This window comes from Diorhabda carinulata, chromosome 2 (assembly GCF_026250575.1).
Source record: "Diorhabda carinulata isolate Delta chromosome 2, icDioCari1.1, whole genome shotgun sequence".
NCBI lineage: Eukaryota > Metazoa > Arthropoda > Insecta > Coleoptera > Chrysomelidae > Diorhabda > Diorhabda carinulata.
This window is the reverse complement of record NC_079461.1, coordinates 3,661,244-3,676,673: the sequence shown is the minus strand read 5'-3', so window position 1 is coordinate 3,676,673 and position 15,430 is coordinate 3,661,244. Positions and strand designations below refer to the sequence as shown.

The 15,430-nt window shown below is 31.3% G+C and overlaps 1 protein-coding gene across 13 annotated transcripts in view; it reads left to right on the top strand.

Annotated features, from left to right (window-relative positions):
- Positions 1 to 15,430, top strand: part of LOC130904067 (longitudinals lacking protein, isoforms A/B/D/L) — a 593,400-nt gene that overhangs the window by 98,717 nt on the left and 479,253 nt on the right. The gene's annotated exons all lie outside the window — the stretch shown is intronic.

Genomic DNA, 15,430 nt, shown 5'->3' with positions numbered 1-15,430 from the left:
GAAACTATAAAGGATGTCCCACGCATCAATTTAAACATGTTTCAACTTGTTAAGACTAGTCTAATTCTATAAAAAGTTATTTTTAATACTTCTCTTTTTGCTTATTGACGACGAAGTATCTTTTGCAAATAAATAGTATGGAATTTCATAAATTTGTTCATTATTAAGACATTATTGGAACCAAAAGATTAAAGGGGGAAGACTTAATTACCAAGCAAACAACACAGCATTAGTTTAATCGTTTTACAAGGATGGTCCCAGAAGTACCTGACATGACCTAGAAATGACGATAGTTGCTTGAAAAGTACCATTATATTAGAAAGTACACAATATATACAGCATATGTTGCGAGTTTTAGGACGCCACGTTGTTTAGTATTTGTTTGGCAGCCATTAATAGTGACCATTTTCAGTCAGAAACCTGTGTGCAAGATGGGTGCCGTCTTTGGTCACAATGGAACAAAAAGAGCGTCGTGAAGATCGAGTATTTGGCTATGTTTCACAGAAATGAGGCCGTTTAATAACCATGAATGAAACGTGGTTCTATCACTTTACACCTTAAATAAAAAAACAATCAAAACAACGAACTGAAAAGGGAGAACCGGCTCCAAAGAAGGCAAAGACTGAAAAAAGGGAAAACTATCACCAGCCAGTATTATACAACAATGAGCGAAGAAACCAAGCAAAAATGACCGCATTTGGCTACGAAGAAAGTGTTGTTTCATCAAGACAATGCACCAGCTCATTCATCTGTCATTGCAATGGCCAAAATTAATGAATTAAAGTTTGAATGGCTACTTATTCATCAGATTTAGCCCCCTCAGATTATTTCCTGTTCCCAGATTCCGGTGGTCAAAGATTTTCCAACAATGAAGAGATAATATCTGCAGTTAATGGCTTTTTTGAGGAGCTTGATGATTCTTATAAAAAGGATATCGAATTTTCGTGTTTTCTTTGTTGGGCTAGGTACTTCTGGGATCCACGTGATAGACGAGATTGAAGCTTGAAGATCGTTCGCGCTAAGGTCCTCTACTTACACGGGGTATTGAGGTTACAGTAGAAAACCAATCTTGTTCCAGCATCGATTATTGGACTCCCTTGGACTATCTAAAGATACCATACGTCGCCATTTGAAATTATCATTAAGGAAAATCTATAAAAGTCTTGTTGCGAGTCTGGTGGAACTATGGTGGTGTATGTTAAACCACATACTGTAAAAGTTACGCGGATAAGGTTTGAAGAACTTAATGGTATTCAATTCCTATCATATCCAGCATTTATTCCGGACTTTGCACAATTAGATTACTATTTATCCAGATCTATGCGAAATTCATGGGTAGATAAAATTAAAATTCAAAGGTGATGTGGAAAGTCGAAAGAAAGGTTTTACCAATGTTTCAAAGAGCTTGCTGAACGTTGAGTCACAACCATTGAATAAAATTTCGAATATTAATTCATAATATTTGTTAGAAACATCACGTTTGGCTTCCTTACTACTAATTGGAGTTGATTTGAAGAATAGAGCTGGGATTGGACAATACAGTTTCTTCCTTATGTATTCTTATCCCACAATTCTGCTTGTAGGACATTTGCTTTCAAATAAAACAAATTGAATGTCTTAAATGTATTCAATTGTGTAATTGAATCGATTGTAAGTTATTTTGACTTTGTTTTAGATCGTATCCACGAATGCCCTAAATGTGGCAAAAGATACAAACATCGTTGCCACATGTTGTGTCATCTTAGAGAATGCGGTCAACCGCCTAAAATTTGTTGTGTCCTCTGCCCTTATAAATCTCATAGAAGATCTAATCTTCGAAAACATCTCATGACTGTTCACGCCAATACAGAATTAATGCAATAAATTATACTTTAAGTTCACATTGTTTTATTTATTTTTTAAACAGGTTTTTTTCCAAACGTACTGTTTTTTAAGTCGATAAATCCTTATAAACATTATAGATCTAGATCTAGATTCTAGAAAGTCTTCAATTTTGAACAAACTAGGACTAGAAAAGAAGTAAATATTAGTATAAAAACTATTTGAAATATACCAAAAGGAAATTTATTTCTTTGTATCCTTTCGTATTTACAAACGAAGTCAAATTCTCAAATAATGACAACCTTATTAAACTTTTTCTAAAAGTTGTACATTCCTAGGTTATCTAGACACAATTCTTTTCCGAGATTCCTATACAGCGTGAGCCATAAACTTTTGAGTACTGATCTAGAAGTCGAATGAGGTGATACCACTAACAACTTCGTATCGAATAAAACCCTAAAACGAAACACGCAGTCCAGACTTATCTCCAGTTGATTTCTTTTCATTTTCGTGTATAAATTGAAAACACTACTCCAATTATATAAGAATAGGTAATGTATTCATCACTATGTGTCGGAAAGTTTTAGAAAATCTGTTGGAGTAACATTTGTATCCTTTTTTTCCATAGCAATATCAAAAATGAAAAAAAATTTGGCTCAATTTGTATGTAAAGATATTTAAAATAACTTCTTACGCAGTTGTAATGTAATTCACCTTTTCCACTGTATTCAGCAGTCTATCAGAAGTGAAGCAGATTGGATTTTACCTGGAGGTTACCTTTTGATCATCTCTGGAAGTTTATGATTTTCAAGTTTAATAGAAATAAATTAACGCCCTGTAACTCACACAAATTTTCATTTCAATACAACACATCTATAGTTCGACATTTTTTAAATGCCTACATAAATGTTGAGTTGAAATAAATAGGATTCTTGTTAAGTAATTTGTAAAGAAGAAATGTTTTGGTATTGTTTGCCTTTTATTAATTCATTTCAGTTTTAGGGAAAGTTATATCATAAGATCAAACGCAAAGAAGCTGAAGATGATAGAAATCTATTTTACAATGGACCAAAATGTTTTTTGGAATCGTTACGAACATCATGAAGCTGGATATAAAATTAAATACTGATGTTAAAGTTTGGTTTTGGTGTCTTGTAGATTAAAAATTTATTTGGTGATAATAGACTTTCATCTGACTTTGCATCAGAGCCTTTTTGTGGACTCTCTAGATGCCACATCAATAAAGAACTAAACGAATGGAGTCTGATTGAAGAAACACTTTAGATAATCTAAAAGATTAATAACCATACTAACTAAAAAGTTTGAAGATTGTCTCGTGATAACCAGAATCACCTTAAGACGGTGGGCATGGCAGTGGACAACTTCAGATTCTACTAGCAACCAATTGGAATATAAAAACCCCAAAATTATTATCTTGTAGGTATAGGTACAAAGTGTCTGGAAAGCCAGAACGACTTACCAAAACAATTTACAAAAGTTGAGAAATAGACTATTGACATGAAAACAAAAATGGATAACTAGCAGATCAAAATATTGTACTGCCAATCAGTGAAACATAACCAGTTCATATAAAGTTAATTCTGTAAATATTCAGATATCGATAATGAACATTTTCAAAAGATTATTTCAGTCAGTTATTTAAAAACATTGATGAAGGAAAAATTGTCACCAAGGTGTAAAAAATGAAGAATGTTTTTGTATTCCTGAGATTTAATAATGGTGAATGCTTGGCTATAACAAACGCCTGTAGGGATAATAAAAACAAAAATTACCAGCGTTGCCAGAAGCCAGTGATGAAACTATGGAGCAGTGTTACTAAAATTATTAGATTTTCTTCAAAACTATGTTAAAATATTTCTTTCGTCAAATAGTTTTGCTTTTTATAACTTTAAACAAGTCTCGTTCGGGCTTGAGACGGTGTAACTTACCTACTTAATTGATTTATTCACTAAACCATGCACTAAACACTAAAATATTTACAAGCACTTATACAATTTAAATTAACTGTTGGGAAACAAAATGTTTCAAAACTTTTCATATTGATGACATGTTTTGTAGATATGACATAGATATTTCAATACATTTCTTTATGTTTTTTTTCCATACCCAAGATTTTTATTTAAAACAATATATGAATATCACTACACATTGTATATCTTTTATTTACTGAGATTTTTTTATTGAAATAGTGAACGTTATATTGTGGAATCTGTATTTGGGTTAGATGTTGTTGAAGTACATAAGTGTAGAAGTACCAGGATGTAGTTTTAAACTTAATTGTTGGGTAGGTAGATTTGATGGACATAGTACCAATTTTCAGTCTTATTTTGGAAAAAACTATAGTACGTTTTACTTGCGTATAAAAAAATGGTATATGTCCATCTTTATATTTAGTTTATTATAATAAAAATGGTCTATCCACATTTTCAGATTTTCTGTCCTATTTTGAATCGGAGAAAGAAAATACGATTAAGAAGAGGAAAATGAAGAAAAAAGAAAATACTACCGTAGATTCTTTATCGGAACTTTTCATGTGTACCAAATGTACGAAAACTTATAGATTACGACATTCTCTAACCAGGCACATTAAATTCGAATGTGGACAAGAACCTAAATACGCTTGTGAATATTGCCAAAGAAAATTTAAACATAAATACGATTTGAAAGTACATCAACGTAGTCAACACAATAAAAGTCCCGTAACAAACAAATCCAACGTTAAAAGTTCTTCTACAGGCGTTCTTTTCGATACGACAGATTTATTACAAAACGTCGCGGTCAATCTAAGTACTAAAATATGAGAGAATCCGTTCTTCTTAAATGGTACGGTTTTTCATCTACTTTTCGTTTCCCGATATGCGCTTGAAGTCTAACGTCAAGTTTACATTTCGTTTGTCCTACTTGTTGTCTCCTATAGTAAGCTGCGAATACCTTTATCTTTAACTGAAATTTGATTGAAAATCCGGTTCTTTTGCAACAATGAAATTACAACATTTTTAATTAATACATCCACTTATTTATATTATAATTTGACACCCTTTAATCAAGTATTTCGTTGAATTTAAGGTAACAGGGTAGGTAACGTTTCAGTATATTTCGATATAATTCTTCTTTGAAACTACCAACAACAAAAATAAATGAAAATTGTATTATAGAATGATCAGTTATCAAGAATTTCTTGGAATTGTTATAAAGAAGTTACAACATAACCAATTCAAAGATCTACTAGCTTTATTTTGGGGCACCTCCTGATGCCAAATCATCTGCTCCAATTCTTCATTACGAAATAGTTGCTGAGCTAACTTTGACGGAATCATTTCCAAATTGTTCTTCCATATTAAATCTGGAATTAAATAAACAAACTCTACAATTTCATTATAAATAATGTCAAATTCATGTTAAAAGGCTTTCATACAAATCTCTTGGAAACATTTCGTCCTTTTCGATTTATAAAATGCTCTTGTTTATTTATTTATTGCTAAATTCTCTGTTGATATCATCTCTTGTACTAAAGTCTTCTGTAGTTGAAAAAAATTGAAAGCAGTTTTTGTATGGATATTATTCGACTATTTATTAGGTCTTCTAGTAACGTCGGGATGAAATACCTTCTCAGTATTCATTAGTTTATTATTGTAGTTGTATATTTTGGGATAAATATTATTTACGTTATCCTCACACATATGGAAACCTCAATAAGTTTGAGTTCAAGTACTCAGTATCCAGTACAAGCTTACCAGTTTGTTTTTAGAGAGAAAATAATGTTTAAAACTTTGTACCAATATGACTAAATGATTTTTTTTGTTACCACAACTTTCACTCATTGTTCTTTTTCCTTTATACTGTCATTTTTGGTTAATTTTTTATTTCCTGCCGCATACTTTCAACATTTTATAAAAAGCGGTAACTCACTAATATTTAATATATAATATATTTCTAGAATTTATAGATTAAATTCGAGTAACTCAACTCCATTACAAATTATCTTACTTTATTATCTCCCAGGCTGTTTTCCTCTCCGAAGTTTCTATGAGAAGAGTGTCAGATGCTTTTTTTATATCACTATTCGGAATCCTGTCTCTAAACATAGTTTCTAGAATCTCCAATATAAATGTTTTTACATGTGACTTTTTTGTATAATTTCAACTTTCAATTCAAATAATTCTTGGAGCTTGAAAAAATGGATGGTTTCGAACAGATTTTCTATTGAAAAATTGCTGTGTATCTTTTAGCTACTAAATTAACGTGGGGGTCAAATTATAATGAAAAAATAACACTCAAGTTATAATTGTTTAATTATATTTTTGAATTAAATTTACTATAGTTTAAGAAAAGCGAAATCAGAGATAATTTTTCGAATGTAGAGATAGCATACATGGGAATATATTTTATCACTTCGATTTTTGGCAATTTTTGATTGTCGAATGTCAAACATCAGTTTATTATTAACTACTAACAATATTAGCACGTCAGGATGTAAATTTTTAATGATTTGCACTACGTTTCTCTATGATGATCTCATGGTATGATTTTGAACAATTTATATTTAATAAAACCTCTGTAATTCCATAATAACAAAATTATTATCAATTTTCAACCCACTACCTATATTTCGACTCCTCTAATAACTCAAAAAATGGGACAAACTTTCCTATTATTTAAACAAAGATTCCAATTGCATCTGAAAATTCCCATTTTAAAAAATCTAAATGAGTCGCCGCGCACTTTTTCTTTTTGTGCCATGTCTATGTTTGTAATATGAAACGGGCTATTTTTTCCTTTACCTTGTATAAATATTCATTCTGTGTATTGTTACGTGTGAGGTGCCAATCAAAATTAACTCCCTAAGAATGTTATTAGATAAAACTCTCAAATAAAAATTGACTTATTCTACAAAACTTTTTCAATTCTAGGGAGTCAGTTTTTCTCCTCACTCTGTATAGTAAATTAATTAATTAATTTCAAATCTCGATATTTTGAACTGATAGTATTGAATGACCAAAAAGTATTCTATAATTGCTTATTATTTATATGCTTTAGTTTAGTATTATTTTTCAATGTAATCAATACCAGTGCCTTAATATTATAAGTAATTATAAAAATTCAACATGAAAATGTTTTATTAAATCTATCTTTTCTTCTACATAACCCAACAGTTCTTTTTTCCAGATAGAAAAGTGTTTAATAGCAGTAATTTTGAATAAAATACTGTTAATACATAAGCTTCGACTAGCTTTCATCAATTTTTAAAAACTACCTGTAAATATTTCAATAATCGTTTTTGGTTTTCGGGAATTAATAACCTCTTTTTTGAAACATTCGTGTGAAAGATTCTAAATCCTTTTCCGGACTATAGAAACAATGGAAAACGCTTTTTGATTCTTTTGTAGACTTTAATCTCAAAATATCTTGCGACAACTTTATATTAAACTCACTTTAATCACCCAATCTTTTTGTAGGTACCATATTTATTTGCCCACAGTGCTTTAAAGTCTATAGAACTATGAACTCATTAGCAGTACATCTATCAAGAGACTGCATATGACTTTGTACTGCAAAAGTTGTACTGCATAATCGTAAATAGAAACGAGGGAAAATAATTTGTTCTGTGAATAATATAATTTATTACCACTATCAAGACAGTACCCGGAATATAGTTTGTTTATAGTGCTCAATTTTGATTTAAATAATATCGTTGGAAACGATTTTGATGTTCATGATACATGCCATAGTCTTCTACATCTCTTATCAATCAACTGCTCCATTTGAATCTCGAAGTTAAGCTGGTCGTTGGCTTTTTAACCACCGATCACTGATGATCTGCAGTACCCTTCGTGCATGATAAGGAAGAAACTGCGGTCTACGTTATAGATGAGTGCCAAGTATTTACACGTGTGAGGCTTAGGCCAGTACTACACGATACGTATAACGTTTGCCTCAACATTATCTTTCCAACTTTGACTGAACGTTGGACGAAGGCTGGAACCTTATCTAAAATTGCTTAAAGAAATAAAAACGTGGCAAAACAGCATACGAGAGATATGAATTCTTTTAAATTAAACTGGTGGCAACTTTGATTTTTCATACAAAACACGTAGCATTTACACGCAAGAGGACTTGGAGTGTGGTTCCAATTTCGTTCCAATGCTGGGTACTCCTTTCAACGCAACCACACGATCATACCAGCATCCAACGTTGGTAGCCTCGAACGTATCTTGTGGTACCGGCTTTAAACAGTTTGCTTAGTGACGCTAAAAGGCTCAAGTTAAGGTACCTCTTTAGCTTTTTATAGGACATTGTGTTTGGACAGCCCAATAACCAGTTAAAAAATCTAAAGGTAGGAATTTTATTGTAGATCGAATGTTGTTTAAAACATTTCTAATATTGATTTGATTTTAGATCAAGATCGAGTGCAATGTCCGAGCTGTTTTAAATATTATAAAAGCCAACATTCTTTGAAAGTACATCGCGTTAGAGATTGTGGTAAAGGAAAACAATACGCCTGTTCGCTATGCGTCTTAAGTTTTAAAAGGAACGAACATTTGAAACGACATATGTTGAATAAACATAACGTTCATTTTTCTAAATTATTATAATTTTCATAAATACCGTGTTGGTATGATTGGAGATTGAATTATTTATAATAAAACTTTTTTAGTTCAACTTTTGTTATTGACTGTATAATGGGAAAGCATTAGAATTATCACCCTCGAGATTTTAACGGCAGCGTTGCCTGATGTATTGGTTTTAATTACAACTTGTCTAATTTCACTTTGATAGTGAGAGGCGCTGTACATTCCGAGGAAAATTTCTAACAATATTTTCAATACAAAATCTTGAAATTAAAATTAATATATTCATTGTCTAAACTAAATAATGAGAAGTTATATTTAACACATACTTATAATTCTATAAAATGTAGAATGTTGGAAGGTTATTTGGTATTTGTAGTTAAGAATTCTTCAAGATTTGAGAACTAAATTGAACCTTCTTACCAAGGCAAGTCACCCAGAACAAGCGTAGATAGTATATATAATAATAGTTATTTGCATGCCAAGGACAAACAGTACATTTGTTATTGAGTCATCTTCGGATAAAGCAAATAATTTCAAAAAATTAAAAATTTAAGGTTATGCAAAATCATCGAAATGAAACCGTCAACTGTCAACATTAAAGTGGCTAGAGTGACATTTAAGGAAGTTAAAGTTGTCTACTCCAGAGCGTCCCGAAAGTGTTTTGCTGTTACTTTCATTACATGGAACACACTTGGGTACACCACTATATTCCGGAAGTGGAGGAAGAAAGTTGAAGTCGAGGTAGTTAAAGCGAAGTTAGCGGGGAAGAAGATACAACCGATGCGATACTGGTGTAAGCGACGTTAGACCTCATACAGCTCGGCTTAAGATGGAAACGTTGAACGAATTGGGTTCCCTATAGTCAGGATTTGTTATCATGCGACTATTATTTATTTGGTCCATTGAAAAAGGCACTTGGTGTACTGTGATTCAAAAGCAATATGGAGGTTTGAATGATTACGTCACAAGCCGAGAGATTTTTACGAAAAAAGCATCCAGTAAATATTTGTAGAGTGTGATCCGAAAAAAGTGTAAAAGAAATAAACTTTTTTTTCATTTTTGTCTTCTAATTTGCACTCTAATCCAATAATAAATTACTGATGACAACAGCAATAAGAACGGTCTAATGCCAATAATAGAATGGGAGCCTCTAGGTAGAAAACGTTGAGTACGACCAACTCTAAGATAGGAAACATACAGTAGACATGCAATAATAGATGGAGATCTGAGAATAGCGGACTGGAATAAATCTAACAACTGTGTAGTCGCAAATTTTATCCTTAACCTTTTGGTGTTAGCATCTTACTCGTCCACATTTCATTGGTTTTACTTTTATTGTAATAATATTTTCGCCATTATTCATATTAACAATTCTCTCATAGAAGTTTTTACATATGAGTAGCATTCTGTTTACGATTGGTTGCTGATGCAATTGCCGGCACGCGTGACCAACGCGCTTGTAATCCTCAAAGACAAAATGAAATTAGACAACGTATATTAATTTTTTATTTAATTTTATACTATTGTCCTTTGCAGGTCAACTCTTGATATGTCCTCAATGCTCTAAAGCGTACAAATCTAAAAACTCATTAGCAGTTCACCTTTCAAGAGATTGTGGTATTAAACCAATATATGTTTGTATAACGTGCAGTAAACCCTTGAGGCGTAGAGATTATTTAATGCATCATTTACTAACGAATCCGGGATGTAATAAAGGAAACGCTGATTGTAGTTTTACTAAAATATCAGACGAGAATGTGATTAAACAGTATATTCGATAGTATCCTTTATTTTATTTTAAAATTTTCTTGATCATAAAGTTTTCGATTGTTAGTACTAACTAAAAAATATAACTTTATAAAAATGATCGTTCCCGTAGAGTGCGCAAAACTAGAGAAAAAACTTATTTATGTCTGGTGTGTAACGAACATTTTCGAAGAAAAGAACATCTGAAAGCCCAAATCTCAAGTACTTAACCAAATGGGTTACTGATTACATAACTCATTTTCAAAATGACAATTTTCAATGTGAAACTTTTAAAGAACGGAACGAAAAAATATAAAAATGAAACTCATTCATGCAACAACCCTAATGTTGGTAAACGAATCTAGAAGTTGCAGCTCTTTTTTACTTAATCCTGATGTCTTCAGGTGCCATGTAACTTTCTTCATCTTATTCCTTATTGATCTTCCTTTCGTTTTCACTGAAGGGTTTGGCGTCTAAAGAAATAATCACGTATCCAATTTCAACAAAAACAGTGTGTAATGAAACATTCAAATAGAAGAAAACACTTTGGTGTCATGAAACAAATTAAAAGACTGCTATAATGAGTGTTGAACTTTGCATCTTTAGCATCTACAAAAAATAGTATTCGTTGATTTCATCTTATTATAATAGAACTTTATTTCTGAATCTTTTCCAGGGATATCGGTCAAAACGATTACTCCAATTGGTATTGTTTATGGAATATTAGGAGTATTTTTGATTGCGGAAAGTTATTCATTGCAACAATGTAAGCTTTCGTTTTCTTCTTCCTCTTTCAATAGGACCAGGTCCCGTTCAATACTGTACGTTTGGTCCTCTTCTTGGATCTTCTTGAGAAGCTGAACTCCAGCTCTAGTACCAACTCTTTGGGGGTCTGCCTACAGTTTTAGCTCATCTGTCTTCTGACATTCTATCTACTTAATACCTCCAGAATCTTTCGTTTTGTAATTTAGTTATTTCAGCTAATTATCTCCCTTCAATCTGACAAAGATATTTACGTTTGTTTGTTGTCCGAGACCCACTTCAAGACGGATGAGCTTGTTCATTTTAATGATAAGACACTATATTAGTCGAAATGACAAGTATTTTTGGTTTTACGAACCAATAATGCCAATAACCACAGTAATCAAATATTATAAATATAATTTCACAATTTCGTACTTTCAGGAATTCAATGTCCGACTTGTAACAAGCTGTACAAAAATCATAATAGCTATCGTGTTCACCTGTACTACGATTGCGGAAAAGAAAAAACAGTCTGCTGCACAATGTGCACATCAACATTCAGAAGAAAACATCATCTCACTAGTCACATGAACCGAGTACACAGAATTGATTACATGATTTGATTTCTTATTTCAATATATACCTTAAATATTATTATACTTTCAACTATATTTACCATATTATAGGGTCATAATTGAATTGTTTGATAGGTATGAACACTTTGAGGTTATAGTTTAAGTGTTTGAAAGTGTTTTATAAATGATAAAATATCCAAGAAACCTAGTTCAACAATTTGAAACCTTCAAACGTAGTTTATAAAATGTGTAAAAACTGTTTTATGACCTATATAACTCTTTAAATTCATAATTAAATTGTTTGATGCCTTCTATTGTGTTTTACGAGTCATAAAACATACCATGAAACACTAAAGGGTCCACAAATCATGTGTCTAACGCCCTTAGTGCTTTAAAAAAAATAGAACATTTAAGAATCATAGTTAAACTGTTTGAAGCTTTTGGAAATGGTCTTTAAAACGTATGAGAAGTGTTTCATACACTGTAAAACATACCATGAAACACTAAAGGGTCCACAAATCATGTGTCTAACGCCCTTAGTGCTTTAAAAAAAATAGAACATTTAAGAATCATAGTTAAACTGTTTGAAGCTTTTGGAAATGGTCTTTAAAACGTATGAGAAGTGTTTCATACACTGTAAAACATACCATGAAACACTAAAGGGTCCACAAATCAAGTGTCTAACACCCTTAGTGCTTTATAAATAATAGAACATTTAAGAATAATAGTTAAACTGTTTGAAGCTTTTGGAAATGGTTTTTAAAACGTATGAGAAGTGTTTTATACACTGTAAAACATACCATGAAACACTAAAGGGTCCACAAATCAAGTGTCTAACGCCCTTAGTGCTTTATAAATAATAGAACATTTAAGAATAATAGTTAAACTGTTTGAAGCTTTTGGAAATGGTTTTTAAAACGTATGAGAAGTGTTTTATACACTGTAAAACATACCATGAAACACTAAAGGGTCCACAAATCAAGTGTCTAACGCCCTTAGTGCTTTATAAATAATAGAACATTTAAGAATCATAGTTAAACTGTTTGAAGCTTTTGGAAATGGTCTTTAAAACGTATGAGAAGTGTTTCATACACTGTAAAACATACCATGAAACACTAAAGGGTCCACAAATCAAGTGTCTAACGCCCTTAGTGCTTTATAAATAATAGAACATTTAAGAATAATAGTTAAACTGTTTGAAGCTTTTGGAAATGGTCTTTAAAACGTATGAGAAGTGTTTCATACACTGTAAAACATACCATGAAACACTAAAGGGTCCACAAATCAAGTGTCTAACGCCCTTAGTGCTTTATAAATAATAGAACATTTAAGAATAATAGTTAAACTGTTTGAAGCTTTTGGAAATGATTTTTAAAACGTATGAGAAGTGTTTTATACACTGTAAAACATACCATGAAACACTAAAGGGTCCACAAATCAAGTGTCTAACGCCCTTAGTGCTTTATAAATAATAGAACATTTAAGAATAATAGTTAAACTGTTTGAAGCTTTTGGAAATGGTCTTTAAAACGTATGAGAAGTGTTTCATACACTGTAAAACATACCATGAAACACTAAATGGTCCACAAATCAAGTGTCTAACACCCTTAGTGCTTTATAAATAATAGAACATTTAAGAATAATAGTTAAACTGTTTGAAGCTTTTGGAAATGGTTTTTAAAACGTACGAGAAGTGTTTTATACACTGTAAAACATACCATGAAACACTAAAGGGTCCACAAATCAAGTGTCTAACGCCCTTAGTGCTTTATAAATAATAGAACATTTAAGAATAATAGTTAAACTGTTTGAAGCTTTTGGAAATGGTTTTTAAAACGTATGAGAAGTGTTTCATACACTGTAAAACATACCATGAAACACTAAAGGGTCCACAAATCAAGTGTCTAACGCCCTTAGTGCTTTATAAATAATAGAACATTTAAGAATAATAGTTAAACTGTTTGAAGCTTTTGGAAATGGTTTTTAAAACGTATGAGAAGTGTTTTATACACTGTAAAACATACCATGAAACACTAAAGGGTCCACAAATCAAGTGTCTAACGCCCTTAGTGCTTTATAAATAATAGAACATTTAAGAATAATAGTTAAACTGTTTGAAGCTTTTGGAAATGGTTTTTAAAACGTATGAGAAGTGTTTCATACACTGTAAAACATACCATGAAACACTAAAGGGTCCACAAATCAAGTGTCTAACGCCCTTAGTGCTTTATAAATAATAGAACATTTAAGAATCATAGTTAAACTGTTTGAAGCTTTTGGAAATGGTCTTTAAAACGTATGAGAAGTGTTTCATACACTGTAAAACATACCATGAAACACTAAAGGGTCCACAAATCAAGTGTCTAACGCCCTTAGTGCTTTATAAATAATAGAACATTTAAGAATAATAGTTAAACTGTTTGAAGCTTTTGGAAATGGTCTTTAAAACGTATGAGAAGTGTTTCATACACTGTAAAACATACCATGAAACACTAAATGGTCCACAAATCAAGTGTCTAACACCCTTAGTGCTTTATAAATAATAGAACATTTAAGAATAATAGTTAAACTGTTTAAAGCTTTTGGAAATGGTCTTTAAAACGTATGAGAAGTGTTTCATACACTGTAAAACATACCATGAAACACTAAAGGGTCCACAAATCAAGTGTCTAACGCCCTTAGTGCTTTATAAATAATAGAACATTTAAGAATAATAGTTAAACTGTTTGAAGCTTTTGGAAATGGTTTTTAAAACGTATGAGAAGTGTTTCATACACTGTAAAACATACCATGAAACACCGAAGGGTCCACAGGTTAACTGTTTGACGCCTTTAGTGTTTTATAAATTGAAGAACCATGGTTCAACTACTTGAAGTCTTTAGAAGTGGTCTAAAAAAAGTGTTTTATGATATACAACTGATTGATGCTATGAAACTTTAGTGTTTTATGAACCATAAAAAATGTCATAAAACACTTTTGGATCTACGTTTCAATTGCCTGACGCCTTTTTAATGTGGTCTATGAAACTCTAGTGTTTTATGTGTCATATATGTCATGAAACACATGGAATTGAATTATTTATTTGTGAATATCTATTTTATATATAACTCATGGATATAGACAAAACAATTTGATTCATTCATTCATTTCAACTTGGATGGACTAAATTAAGAACAAGTTTTATTGATAATTAGTGATATCCATCGCTGTTTCATTTTTTATTATTGTTGATATTTCCAAATTATCTTTTCTTACTATTGAATTCGTAAGTTTCTTTCGACTTTCAAATCATTTTTTGTTATTAAACAAATTTTCAGTGATTCTGAATCTAACGGATAAAACTTACGGTCATAGATTTTATTCTGCTAAATGCTTCAAATAACAGAATCAATGATTCTCGTCAAGTAGCTGATGGTTATATCAATTTGTGACTAAAAGACCTTACTCAGAAATATACAGACGAGATCTATATTGCGATAAATTCTGATTTTCTCATTCAATTATAATTGTAGGTAACACGGTGAGATGCCCGACTTGTGGAGGACATTATAAGAACGTCTTTTCGTTGCAATCACATATGAGACAACAATGCGGCAAAGAAGCTCGTTACCAATGTCCAATCTGTTCAAAAAAATTCAAAAAGATCCATAACATGAAGAGACATATATTGATACACCAAAGACCATTGTTTTGAAGTTGTACCTGAAATTATTTTATTACGAGTATTAAATTTTGTTATATTGTCCATTAAAAAAAATATTAAATTGTTCATAGAAACTAATTTTATCAAAGGAACATCCATAATTCGTAATGGATGATCAAATATATTTTGATTCGTATATCTTAACGATAACTTACTGATTCATAGATTTGTTTACAGAAACAAAAAGTACTGCATTCGAGAAAAAAAAAAACGTTTTTAATTTAATATGATATTGACACCTATGCTTG